Here is a 14,623-nt window from a genome sequence, read left to right as displayed (position 1 = left end):
TGCAATATCTACAGAGATACTCAGTCTTCCCAGTCATGGTTGTCCCAAAGGTGCTTTTTCAAAAGGCAACTGGACTTCCTTGGTTTTTCCTTGAAGCTTCTTGGTTGAGAAGCGAAACATCTTCCAGGAAAAGCCAAGATAGTCCCGTTGCCTTTTGAGAAAGGCAAAAGGGCTGCCTGTAACAATCTGTAATTCAGCTTTGGAATTTGCTACCAAGTAATGTGGTGCTGGCTACCACCTTAGCTGACCTCCAAAAGGGTCGGATCAAGTCATGGGATGAAGCTGGGAGCTTGATGGCAGGGGGATTGGGTCTGAAGGCCATATTCTGAGATACTACAAAGATTCCTTGTGTTTTACAGATTAACAGAGTTGGAAGGATGACCTTGTAGGTCATCTAGTCCAACCCCCTGTCCAAGAAGGAGACCCTGTCCAAGAAGGAGACCCATTTCTGACAGATGGCTGTTCAGTCTCTTCTTGAAAGTCTCCAGTGATGAAGCTCCCACAACTTCTGAAGGCAACTTCTGTTCCATTGGTTGATTGTTCTCGCTGTCAGAAAATTCCTCCTTATTTCTAGGTTGAATCTCTCCTTGATCAGTTTCCATCCATTATTCCTTGTCCGGCCTTCAGGTGCTTTGGAAAACAAGTTGACCCCCTCCTCTCTATGGCAGACCCTCAAATATTGGAAGACTGCTATCATGTCTCCCCTGGTCCTTCTCTTCACTAGACTAGCCATGCCCAGTTCCTGCAACCGTTCTTCGTATGTTTTAGCCTCCAGTCCCCAAATCATCCTGGTTGCTCTTCTCTGCACTTTTTCTAGAGTCTCAACATCTTTTTTTTAATAGTGTGGTGACCAAAACTGGATGCAGTACTCTAGGTGTGGTCTTACTAAGGCTTTCTAGAGTGGTATTAGTACCTTACTTGATCCTGATTGTATCCCTCTGTTAATGCAGTTTAGGATTGCACTGGCATTTTTTGGCTTTGTCTTGCAGTGTTTGGCCACTACAAGAAGACACGGCTAGTCTAGAGGGGCCACGATCTAACCCAGCATGGCTAGTCCACTGATCTAAACTTCTAGATTGTTTTCTTTTCCACTACGTGCTTAAATGACCAACGAGAATCTTCGACCGTCTTTCTTTCGAGAACCTAGCATTCTGTTTTCCCATTTCTCAATCTCTCTCCGTGGGGTACGGCTACATTTCCTTCTTTAATGTGGAGAAATGACTACGTGAATGACTCTTACCGGTAGGGCTCCTGTAGCATTTGTCATCCATTCTGCTTTTTTTTTTTCTTTTTTTGCAAACGGCTCACATTCATTTCACACACGCACACCCGGAGCCCTGCTGGCTGAGTGAAAGGGTTATTAAAGGAATATTCAGCCAGGATGTGTGAGAACAGCCCGATGAAACGTGGCTGTGCGGTACTTTAGATTCGGAGGCCCCCCCAAAAAAGGGGGGGGATTTTGCCACTGGTTTGGCTTTTCAAGATTGTGCCGTTGCACAATCTCACGCAGTGGTGTGTCCTGTTTAAGGAGGTCCTTGTGTCCTCCTGATACCCTTTTGGATATAAAGGGCTGCATACAATGGATACAGTCAAGATCAAGTAAGGTTCTAATCAGGGTTGGGTTCTAAATTTTTTTACTACCGGTTCTGTGGGCGTGGCTTATTTTGTGGGCGCGGTTTGATGGTCATGTGACAATTCTTTAGGATTTAGCAGAGGTACTGGTCTACCAGGCTTTTAACTGCTTGCAGAGCTATACTGGTCTACCCATTCGTTTTTGGAGGTACCAGTTTACTCATTCGTTTTTGGAGGCACCGGTCTACTCATTTGTTTTTGGAGGCACCGGTCTACCACCACACTGCCTTTTAACACTGATCAGCTGTAGGGCGGCCCTTTGAAGCCCCACGGCAAGAATTTAAACAGTTTTTTTCCTTCTAGCCAATCAGCTGGGACTTGGGAGGCAGCAATAGATTGGGGGTGGGGCCAAATAAAAGGTAAGAATAATGCAGGGGGCGGGGGGGCAGAACCGGTTCAGTGACGTCATATCGTCACCGCTACCGGCTCGGCGGAACCGGGAGGAACCCACCACTGGTACTAATACCACTCTATAAAGCCCTAGTAAGACCACACCTAGAGTACTGCATCCAGTTTTGGTCACCACACTATAAAAAAGACGTTGAGACTCTAGAAAAACTGCAGAGAAGAGCAACCAGGATGATTAAGGGACTGAAGGCTAAAACATACGAAGAACGGTTGCAGGAACTGGGCATGGCTAGTCTTGCGAAGAGAAGGACCAAGGGAGACATGATAGCAGTCTTCCAATATTTGAGGGGCTGCGACAGAGACGAAGTGGTCAAGCTATTTTCCGAAGCACCTGAAGGTCAGACATGGAATAACGGATGGAAATTGAACAAGGAGAGATTCCACCTAGAAATGAGGAGGAACTTTCTGATAGTGAGAACAATCAACCAATGGAACAGAAGTTGCCTTCGGAAGTTGTGGGAGCTTCATCCCTTGAGACTTTCAAGAAAAGACTGGACCGCCCTTTGTCAGAAATGGTGTAGGGTCTCCTGCTTGACCGGGGGGTTGGACTAGATGACCTATAAGTTCCCTTCCAACTCTGTTAAGCTGTTAAATAAATCTAGAATTTAAGGCTGTCCAGGATGGCGAAAAGAGCAATGAGGATAGGTCTATTGATGTCGAGGAAGCTTCTGAGTCATCCAGGTAGAATTGTCTGGAAACTGAGTCTGATGGCAACTGGACTTCTTTTCTTGTTGGTTCAAGACAGAATAATAAAATAACAGAGTTGGAAGGGATCTTGGAGGTCTTCTAGTCCAGCCCCCTGCTCAAGCAGGAAACCCTATAACATTTCAGACAGCTGACTGTCCAGTCTCTTTTTGAAAACCTCCAATGATGAAGCACCCACAACTTCTGGAAGGAAGCGGTTCCACTGATTAATTATTCTCACCATCAGGAAGTTTCTCCTCAGTTCTAAGTTGCTTCTCTCCTTGATTAGTTTCCACCCATTGCTTCTTGTCCTACTCTCAGGTGCTTTGGAGAATAGCTTGACTCCCTCTTCTTTGTGGCAGCCCCTGAGATATTGGAAGCCTGCTATCATGTCTCCCCTAGTCCTTCTCTTCATTAAACTACCCAACCAATTCCTGCAACCGTTTTTCATATGTTTTAGCCTCCAGACCCCTAATATTCTTTGTTGCTCTTCTCTGCACTTGTCTCAACATCTTTTTGACATTGTGGCAAACAAAACTGGTTGCAATATGCTTGCCGGCATTTCATTACTTCTCCTCCTCCTCCTCCTCCTCCTCCTCCTCCTCCCCACTTCCTATTCCACCCCTTCTCCTCCTCCTCCTCCCCCCTCCTCCTTCTTCTTCCCACATACACCCTTGAACATCTAAAGAAGTTAGAATTTTCTGGCAAAAGAAAAACCAGAAGATTCTTAGCTGCTAATAGCCAATTTGTAAGACTGCGAGGACATCCTCCAATAATTAGTCATTTCGTTAAATTATATTCTACTAAGCTTTCGTCAGCCATCTGCTGACATCGTCAGAGTATTAAAATACCATTACAGAGTTTTGCACACATTACAGTGTGTATATATATATATATATATATATATATATATATATATATATATATATATATATATATATATATATATATACATATATATATATATATATACGAGTGGATGTGACTCCACTGTAGAAAAATCTTGGCTACGTAGGAAAAACCTGGCTAAAAGAAAAACACACATATAACCTACGAAAAAGTAAGAAAATAGATATTGTACCTTTACAGGGAGGATACATGAGATGTGGGTGTGGCTTACTGATGATGGCTAACAAGCCAGAAATAGATCTATATAAGTCTCTCACTAAGCAGCATAGGGCAGCATAGGGCCTGCTGGCTGCCAGAAGGAAAAAGCCCAGAATCGAGTGGATGTGACTCCACTGAGCTAGGGCTGTAGAAAAATCTTGAGCGCCAAAGAATTGAGGCCTTTGAACTCTGGTGCTGGAGAAGACTCCTGTGAGTCCCTTGGACTGCAAGGCCATCAAACCAGTCAGTCCTAGAGGAGATCAACCCTGACTGCTCTTTAGAAGGCCAGATCCTGAAGAGGAAACTCAAATCCTTTGACACTTAATGAGAAGGAAGGACTCACTGGAGAAGAGCCCAATGCTGGGAAAGATGGAGGGCAAAAGAAGAAGGGGACGGCAGAGAACGAGGTGGCTGGATGGAGTCACTGAAGCAGTAGGCGTGAGCTTAAATGGTCTCCAGAGGATGGTAAAGGACAGGAAGGCCTGGAGGAACGTTGTCCATGGGATTGCGATTGGTAGGACACGACTTCACAACTAACAACAAAATATATATTGCATGAGTCACTTCATTCCTGTAGGATGCCTTCTTAAAACTGGATCAATAAATAAACCAATAAAGATGTTCTTTTTATAGAGCAAGTGCAGTTGCTCAGACTCATCCATTGGTAAGACCATTGATCTACCCGGTTTCAGACTATCCATCCAGTACTAATAATATCTATCTGAAGTTGTTTCTATCCAAAAATCTGTCTTAGCTCTTTCAACAATCTAGTAGGACATAGGATGGGTGATGAATGTATGCTTGATGAATGTATGAGGCGATGTCTACAAAGGAAAGTAACAGATACCGAATACAGGTAGTCCTTGTCTTACAACCGTTCATTCGCTGACTAGGTGGCTCAAGTGGCTAAGACACTGAGCTTGTCGATCAGAAAGCTCCTGTGTGAGCAGAGAGTTGGACTAGATGACCTCCAAGGTACCTTCCAACTCTGTTACTGTTACTATTTAGCTATTGTTCCAGTGGTGGGTTTCAAAATTTTTTACTACCGGTTCTGTGGGCGTGGCTTGGTGGGCGTGGCAGCGGAAGGATGCTGTATAATCTCCATTCCCTCCCCACTCCAGGGGAAGGATATTGTAAAATCTCCATTTCCTCCCCAATCCAGGGGAAGGATACTATAAAATCTCCATTCCCTCCCCACTCCAGGGGAAGGTTACTGCAAAATCCCCATTTCCTCCCGATCAGCTGGGACTTGGGAGGCGGAGAATAGATGGGGGTGGAGCCAGTCAGAATTTTTACTATCGGTTCTCCAAACGACTCAAAATTTCTGCTACCGGTTCTCCAGAACTGGTCAGAACCTGCTGAAACCCACCTCTGCTATATACACATACCCACTTTCTAAAATTAAGAGCAGTTTAGCAGGGGAACGAGTGACCCATATATGTTTGGCCCTTTCATTAGATGTATTCCATCAGAAACCAGATCCATGAGCTAATTGGTTGGATCATTGATCATCAGAAAGCATTTGCCTCAACCAGCCCGTCCAACTCAATTTTAATTTTTGCAGCTACAGAGTTCAGCTGTATCTTGACCTTTTCCATCATCATTCTGGTTAATGAGCAATCAGATTCACACAGAAGTTGATTGCTGCTTTATTCTGAGAAAACGTTCCATTCATAAATAGATCAGTTCCGCTGTACATGATAGCATGATATTGTTCCTGTCGTTACCATTATTTATTATTACCATTATTACCATTTACTACCGGTTCTCCGAACTATTCAAAATTTCCGCTACCGGTTCTCCAGAACTGGTCAGTACCTGCTGAAACCCACCTCTGGATTGTCCGAAGTTGCAACGACACTGAAAAAAAGGGACTTACGACCGTTGCATCCTCCTCCTGGTCACGCGATCAAAATCTGAATGCGTGGCAACAGGTTCACATTTATGACGGTTGCGGTGTCCCGGGGTCGTGTGATCCCCTTTTACGACCTTCTGACAAGCAAAGTCAACGGGGAAGCCAGATTCACTTAACAACCGCATTACTAATTTAACAACTGCAGTGATTTACTTAGCAACTGTGGCAAGACAGGTTGTAAGACAGGATGCCCCCACAGAGTCCCTTGGGAGTTGGTCGGCATAGAAATGCGCTAAATTAAATTAAAAGGGGGGGGCAAAACTCATATGACAAATGTCTCACTTAGCGATGGAAAATTTGGGCTCAATTGTTGGTCATAAGTCAAGGACTACCTGCAAGATGTCCCTAAGCAGTAGGAATTTAGGAGAAGTAAAGGTAAAGTCTTCGTGTACATTTTGATTTAACAGAATAACAGAGTTGGAAGGGATCTTGGAGGTCTTCTAGTTCAACCCCCTGCTCAGGCAGGAATCCCTCTACCATTTCAAACAAATGGTTGTCCAATCTCTTCTTAAAAACTTCCAGTGTTGGAACATCCATAACTTCTGGAGGCAAGCCCTTCCTTTTCATCAAAAAGACCTTACAATTCTCTTCAGAGCAATATACAGTAGTGGCCAAAATTGTGGAAACTTTTTGGGAAAAGTGTATTTTTGAGGTTTGATGGCTAATAACACCAATTTTTTTTGTTTTTGTTTTTTGGAGTTTCAAGTTAATCCTATTCCACCACTGGAATGGCCTGGGAATAGCCCAGATTTCAATTTAACCCAATTGAAAATCTATGGAGCCGACTAAAGAAACTGGTTAGTCAGAAGTGACCCAGCAATAAAACCCAGTTAATAGAAGCCATCATTCAATCTTGGTTTCACATGATAACAGCTGCAGAACTAAAAGACTTGGTTCACTCTATGGGAAGACGTTGTAAGGCCATCATTCATGCTAAAGGTTACCCAACTAAGTATTAAGTATTATTACATTCTTGATTAAATTATCTTTCCATTGATATATAATTTTATGGTACTCCTCCTCAAAAAAGTGGTGCTATTAGCTAGTTTTAGAAGATTTATTTATTTATTTATTCATTCATTTATTTATTTATTTATTTATTTATTTATTTTTCAAATTTATATACTGCCCTTCTCCCGAAGGACTCAGGGCGGTGTACAGCCAAAGTAAAAACATAAATACAAATATTAAAACCAATTTAAAAAGATATATATATATGTTTGGCCCCAAAATTAAAAGAACAATAACAAAACTATTAAAAACATTTAAAAAAAAGTGTTAAGCCAGCCTGGCTTGCTGAAAAAGAAAGGTCTTCAGGGCACGGCGGAAGGCACCGAGGTCTTGAATTCTTCGTATCTCTGGGGGCAGTTGATTCCAGAGGGCAGGTGCCCCCACAGAGAAGGCCCTCCCCCTAGGGGCCACCAGCCTACATTGTTTGGCCGATGGCAGCCTGAGGAGGCCCTCTCTGTGGGAGCGCACGGGTCGGTGGGAGGCCATTGGTGGCAGCAGGCGGTCTCGAAGATATCCAGGTCCTATGCCATGGAGCGCTTTAAAGGTGATAATCAACACCTTGAAGCGCACCCGGAAAACCACTGGGAGCCAGTGCATCTCATGCAGGAGAGGTGTTATGTGGGAGCGCCATACAGCTCCTGTAACTATCTGCGCGGCCGCATTCTGGACCAGCTGGAGTCTCCGGGTGCTCTTCAAGGGGAGCCCCATGTAGAGAGCGTTGCCGTAGTCCAGGCGAGAGGTGACGAGGGCATGAGTGACTGTGCACAAGGAATCCCGATCTAGGAAGGGCCGCAACTGGCGGATCAGGCGAACCTGATAAAAGGTCCCCCTGGCTACAGCCGTCAGATGTTCCTCCAAGGACAGCTGTGTATCCAGGAGGACGCCCAAGTTGCGAGCCCTCTCCGTGGGGGCCAAGAAGATACACTTTTCCCAAAAGATTCCCACAATTTTGGCCACTACTGTAGACTCAGTTTGTTTTCTTTCAAAATGTTTGCAACTGGGATTTCTTGGGGATCTTCTCTCCGTAGGATAATAAAATCTTCATCCTGCTTAGCTTTTGATCGTGATCAACCCAAGTCAGTTATGGGAATAAAGTCCAGTTCCTTAGAGTTTTCCCTATCTGTGATATAAAGGTTCTTATTGTTGATTGATTTTTGATGTACTGATTCTCAAGATGGTTAAGATCAAGATTTTGATGTACAAGGTCAAGAAATAAGAAGACTCAGATACAAAAGGAGCCTTGGTAGCACAGTGGACTAAAGCACACTGTTATTAACATCTGCTGCTTGCAATTACTGCAAGTTCAAATCCCACCAGGCTCAAGGTTGACTCAGCCTTCCATCCTTTCAAAGGTAGGTAAAATGAGGACCTAGACTGTGGGGGCAATAAACTGACTTTGTATAAATATACAAAAGTATGAAGGCTATTGCTTATAGCATTGTAAGCCGCCCTGAGTCTCCGGAGAAGGGTGGCATATAAATTAAAGCAAAAAAAAAAAAAGGCCTGTTTTTTCCCTCAGGCTACAAACTACGCTTTGAAGCGTGTGCCTTTATGTGAATTTTATTAATTTGCTGAGTGTTTTACTCCCAGGGCTATCACTGGGTGAAACTCTTCGGTGGAAGAGGTTGTAGAAAAAATGCTTTTAAAAGTTAAAAAAAAAAAAAAAAAAAGGTTGGCCACACCCACTCAGTCACATTACCGCCCCCCCAACCAAGCCACGCCCCCAGAACCGGTAGTAACAAATTTTACATTTCACCGCTGCCCAATGGGCTTATTATCAGGGGATGTCTTAATTTAGGGGAAACAGGGTATCTCTCGCTTAGCAACGGAAACCTTCGGATCAATTCTGGTCATAAGTAGAGGACTCCCTGTATTGTTGCATGAAGTAAGTTTCATTTGTGTTTCTCTTCTGGTTTTGGCTTATTTTCCTTACATAGTGCCTTTTAAGGTTGACGATTTTATTCAGATCAAGGGAGGAATTACTTCCCTGCGGTTTGACTTCAAATCTCTGCTTTTCAAAAGACTAGTTGATGGTTAAACGCTCAGTACTGACTTGGAACTGAGCAAAGTTAGAGTGATTCAGTGTTTGAAAAGGGTGTTTCAAAAGCAAATAGAAATATGGAATGAGTCAGTGGCGTACTGTTTCTACTTCTGGGTTGTGCTGCCTTGCCTCCCGTTTAATTATTGGTCTTTTCTTGCTGGGTACAGTTTGCTTCAATAATATTGCCAAACCAATTCAGTTAATTAAAGTTGGGATTAATGGGTTTTGATTAAACAATGTACAATTGAGAAATGGTTTAAGCAAACCTTTACGGGGTAAAAAATAGCAAATAGAAAGCTTGCAGTGTACAATAGTGGCCAAAACTGTGGAAACCTTTTGGGAAAAGTGTATTTTTGAAGTTTGGTGGCTAATAACACCACTTTTTTTTTTTTTTGGAGTTTCAATATTTTTTTTTTTTATATAATTTGATTTATATGCCGCCCTTCTCCGGAGACTCAGGGCAGCTTACAATGCATTAAGCAATAGCCTTCATACTTTTGTATATTTATACAAAGTCAGCTTATTGGCCCCACAAACTGGGTCCTCAATTTACCCACCTTAGAAAGGATGGAAGGCTGAGTCAACCTTGAGCCTTGGAGAGATTCGAACTTGCAGTAATTGCAGGCAGCTGAATGTTAATAACAGGCTATTAGTCTGATGTGCCACCAGGCTCTGTAGAGATAATATAAGATAATAAGATAAGATAATAAGATAATCATATTCCACTGCTGGAATGGCCTGGGAATAGCCCAGCCCTTAACCCAGTGGTGAAATGTAAAATTTCTAACTACCAGTTCTGTGGGTGTGGCTTGGTGAGGGGGTAATGTGACTGGGTGGGCGTGGCCAACTTTTTTCTTTCCTTTTAAAAGCATTTTTTTCTACAACCTTAAGAGGTTGCAGAAAAAAAATGCTTTTAAAAGCCTCTGACGATCAGGCAACTCAGCTGAGATCGTCAGAGGCTTTTAAAGGCATTTTGTTTTCTACAACCTCTTCAGCTGAAGAAGTTGCAGAAAAAAATGCTTTTAAAAGCCTCTGACGATCCTAGCTGAGCCGCACGATCATCAGAGGCTTTTTTTTTTTTTTTTACTTTTAAAAGCATTTTTTCGGCCGAAGAGGTTGTAGAAAAAATGCTTTTAAAAGTTAAAAAAAAAAAGCCTCTGATGATCGCGCAGCTCAGCTGGGCATGGGGGGGGACAGGATTTTTGCTACCAGTTCTCCGAACCACCTGCTGCCATCGCTACCGGATCAGGTGATCCGGTCCGAACCGTCTTAGCCACTGAGCCACCGCATTCCCTATCTTATCTTATCTTATCTTATCTTATCTTATCTTATCTTATCTTATCTTATCTTATCTTATCTTATCTTATTTTGGAACTTGGATAAATCATTGGCAGCAGCAGCTGATATAATGAGGTAGTGTTTTTGTCTATATCACCTTATCTATTTTGATTTCAGGAAATGAACAAAAATCAGACTTGGGGAAATATACCTGTCTTTCTTTTTGGGGGCTATGTATCATAAGGCAAGATTAGTATTTAGTGCTTGTACAAAATTGGATTCCATGGTGTTCTCTCTGTAGATTTCAAAGTGTTATTGGAAAGGTCAGCAAGTAAAATATTTCTGTCATTATTAAAGGTGAAGGACCATTAAACTGCAAGGGTTGAAGTAATAGCCACTTTTGAAAAGCTTCCTCAAAACCTGGAGGACTTGTACAATATATGACTTTGGAGTCATCTTGCATTGCAGTTAAAAACAAAATTTTGCTTTCATTTCAGGAAGACGTTCAGATAATTTTTTTTCCTTCTTCCTTCCTCCTAATTTCCTTCCTTCCTTCCTTCCTTCCTTCCTTCCTTCCTTCCTTCCTTCCTTCCTTCCTAAATTCCTTCCTTCCTAAATTCCTTCCTTCCTCCCTCTTCCCTCCCTCCCTCCTATCCATCCATTTCTTAATGTTCTAAAGCAGGGGTCTCCCACCTTGGCAACTTTAAGCCTGGCGGACTTCAACTCCCAGAATTCCCCAGCCAGCTTTGCTTTGAAGTCCGCCAGGATTAAAGTTGCCAAGGTTGGAGACCCCTGTTCTAAAGGTAAAGGCAAAATTTTCCCCTGTTCAGTCATCTCCCACTCTAGGGTTCAGTGCTCATCTCTGTTTCTTGGCCAAAGGAGCCAGAGACGTTTTCCGTGGTCATGTGGCTAGCATGACTACGCTCCGATATGCATGAAACACTGTTACCTTCCCACTGAAGTGGTCCCTGTTTATCTACTCACATTGCATGCTTTCGAACTGTTAGGTGGGCAGAAGCTGGAGCAAGGAACAGGAGCTCAACTCATCACACGACGCTCGGGACTCGAACCCAGGCTGTCTGCTTTCTAGCTGACAAGCTCAGCATCTTTAACTGCTGAGCCATTGCGTCCCCCTTCATAATATTCTATAATCTATATCTAAATAAATCATATTAGGGCTTACCAAAAACATCTGGTATAAGCCACGATTATGTTATTTGCAAATCAAACAACTGTATAATGTAATTTATTTTGATGATGTCACAACACATGAGACATCACTAGTTTCCCTGCAAACATCTATGGGCCTTAGTGGGATCTGACTTATATATCCTCCTCTTCTTCCTCCTCTTCTTCCTCCTCCTCCTTCTCCTCCACCTGTTATTCTGCCTTTTTATATTTACTAAAACAATGGTTAAACATCACAGCTTTTTTGAAGTCTAGTCTGTTAAATTTCTTTCAGCCAAATCTCACTGAATATGCATAATATTGTGTTTGGGGGGGTGTACTGAGAGAGCTCAACCAATCTCCTTGTACATATGTTGTGCATTGACAATAAAGATTTGATTTGAATTGAATTGAAGTAAAAAAAATGAGTGTCCTATTATCTACTGGTTACTCAATTCTTTTGAACTTACTTTTTCACAGAAAGAAAAAAAGATTTGTTTAAAACCTTTAGGTCTGGAATCATATTGTACTCCTCCTTGACATCGTAGTAATGCTCCTTTTACAATATTGTGGTTTACTAACCTTGAAAAGATAATGGTAAGGACAGGAACAATATCACGCTATCATGTACAACGGAACTGATCTATTTATGAATGGAACGTTTCCTTAGAATAAAGCAGCAATCAACTTCTGTGTAAATCTGATTGCTCATTAACCAGAATGATGATGGAAAAGGTCAAGATACAGCTGAACTCTGTAGCTGCAAAAATTAAAATTGAGTTGGAAGTGCTGGTTGAGGCAAATGTTTTCTGATGATCAATGATCCAACCAATTAGATGATGGATCTGGTTTCTGATGGAATACATCGAATGAAAGGACCAAACATATATGGGTCACTCATTCCCCTGATAAACTGCTCTTAATTTTAGAAAGTGGGTATGTGTATATAGCAGAGGTGGGTTTCAGCAGGTTCTGACCAGTTCTGGAGAACCGGTAGTGGAAATTTTGAGTCGTTCGGAGAACCGGTAATAAAAATTCTGACTGGCCCCACCCCCATCTATTCTCTGCCTCCCAAGTCCCAGCCGATCGGGAGGAAATGGGGATTTTGTAGTAACCTTCCCCTGGAGTGGGGAGGGAATGGAGATTTTACAGTATCCTTCCCCTGGAGTGGGGAGGGAATGGAGATTTTATAGTATCCTTCCCTTGGAGTGGGGATGGAATGGAGATTTTACAGTATCCTTCCCCTGCCACGCCCACCAAGCATGCCACACCACAGAACCGGTAGTAAAAAATTTTGAAACCCACCACTGGTATATAGGGAGGTAGCATTTAGCAATCGCACCAGCACTTAGACTTATATACCACTTCACAGTGCTTTACAGCCCTCTCTAAGTGGTTTACTGAGTCAATATATTGCCTGCAACAATTTGGGCCCTCATTTTACCCACCTCGGAAGGATGGAAGTCTGAGCTGGTCAGGATCGAACTTGTGACTGTGGGAATGCAGAGTTTGCCTGCAAATACTGCCTTCTAACCACTGCGCCACCAGGGCTCTTCTATTTCAATAGAATCTGACATCCCCCACATCCACTTTTTAAAAAATTATTCGTATTCGGTGTCACTTTTCACGATTACAAATCTCGATCGTCTTCTAGGTGCCATCTGCCTTAAAATGAACATTTGCAAGAAGTGGGGTGGAGGATGATTGAGTTGGTTACCACAGATCTTGATTTTTTGGATTGGAAGATTCTTTGTTTGCTACCCTGTTTTCCCGAAAATAAAACCCAACTGGAAAATAAGCCCTAGCATGATTTTTCACGATGCTCATAATATAAGCCCTACCCCCCAAAATAAGGCCCAGTTAAGACTGTCAGCCAGATGGGTGCATTTAGTACCATATTTCTCCAAAAATAAGACCTAACCAGAAAATAAGCCCTAGCATGATTTTTCACGATGCTCGTAATATAAGCCCTACCCCCCAAAATAAGGCCCAGTTAAGACTGTCAGCCAGATGGGTGCATTTAGTACCATATTTCTCCAAAAATAAGACCTAACCAGAAAATAAGCCCTAATGTATCTTTTGGAGCAAAAATTAATATAAGACCCGGTCTTATTTTCGGGAAAACACTGTAAGTAACAACAAGTTAACAAGATGTCTTTCATGTGACAGTCTCAGAAAAGGACTAATATATCTTTCTGTGATGTATCTGGAAGGATAAACCATGGCATGCAATTGTGGAGGTGGAAACTACAATTTCTACAGTTGCATCAAATACCAAGATTGAATGGTATCTTGGTGCTCTCTGAGTTTACTGGTTTTCTTTTCATTACCCGACTAGGTAATATCATCAGTGATAGAAGTAATAACTACAGCTGGAATTGTGTTTGCACAAAACTGTAAAAGTGAAGAGATCCCTACGGATGAGAATATTATTAAGAAAATATTAGAATGTGCAGAAATGAACAGATTAACACTTGCAATTAAAGAAAAGGAAGATTCTGATTATTATAGTATCTGGCAGTTATTCTATCAATGGTTAGAGAACAAATATGAAAATTAGAAAGAAAAGCAGAGAAGTGAAATATGGAAAATGTTTTAACAAAGTTAAATAAGCTAAGAAGAGGATTGTTATAATAGTAGGTATGTTAGGGATTAGTATTAAGTTAAGAATAGACAAAATATTAAATATGGCTGTAAATTTTAATTGTTATTGCACAAAATATTTGTACTCAGATGACACACTGTTTAATGAAAGATGAAATGTTTTTATTAAAATAAAATACTTTTTTAAACAGTTGGGGGCATGATAAATATAAATCTATGATTTAAATAAATCAAAAATAATCAGTGATAGAAGGGAGAGGGGGGTGCAAATCCCACTTGTTTCTAGCACTGATGATGTTACCTGGTGAAGTAATGAAACGTCTTCAAGAAAACCACCAAGCTCACAGTTCAACTCTCAGGCACAAATATTCCTTTCTTTTGGTATAATTGAATTAATAAATGAAGGTGTTTCTTGTAGTCCCCGAATTTCTTGGAAGATGAATGTTGGAGCCTGCCCATCACTGTCATTACTTGGGACGGGTGGATCACTTGCTGATCCGCTTTTACAACACTATTGCGGCGGTCATTAAGCAAGCCCATGGAGTGGTGCAGTGGCTAGAGGTGGAGCTCTCGCCTCACAATCGGGAGGCTGTGAGTTCGATCCTAGGTAGCGGCAGATATTTCTCTCTCTGTGCACAATGAGTAAATATCAGCTGCAAACTCTGTATTGGCGACAAGAAAGGCATCCGGCCAGAAAACACACAGCTTCATTCAGTTGCCCAAATTCTACCCCGATGCAAGGGATTACAAGGGTGATAAAAGGCAAAAAAATAAAA

The 14,623-nt window shown here is 42.0% G+C and overlaps 1 protein-coding gene across 20 annotated transcripts in view; it reads left to right on the top strand.

The window, feature by feature from the left end:
* Positions 1-14,623, top strand: part of DLG2 (discs large MAGUK scaffold protein 2) — a 1,136,581-nt gene that overhangs the window by 563,166 nt on the left and 558,792 nt on the right. The window lies entirely within an intron of this gene.

This window comes from Pantherophis guttatus, chromosome 5 (genome assembly GCF_059756535.1).
Source record: "Pantherophis guttatus breed Tessera chromosome 5, ASM5975653v1, whole genome shotgun sequence".
Lineage (NCBI taxonomy): Eukaryota > Metazoa > Chordata > Lepidosauria > Squamata > Colubridae > Pantherophis > Pantherophis guttatus.
The sequence above is the reverse complement of the archived record's forward strand: the minus strand, read 5'-3'. Positions and strand labels throughout refer to the sequence as shown.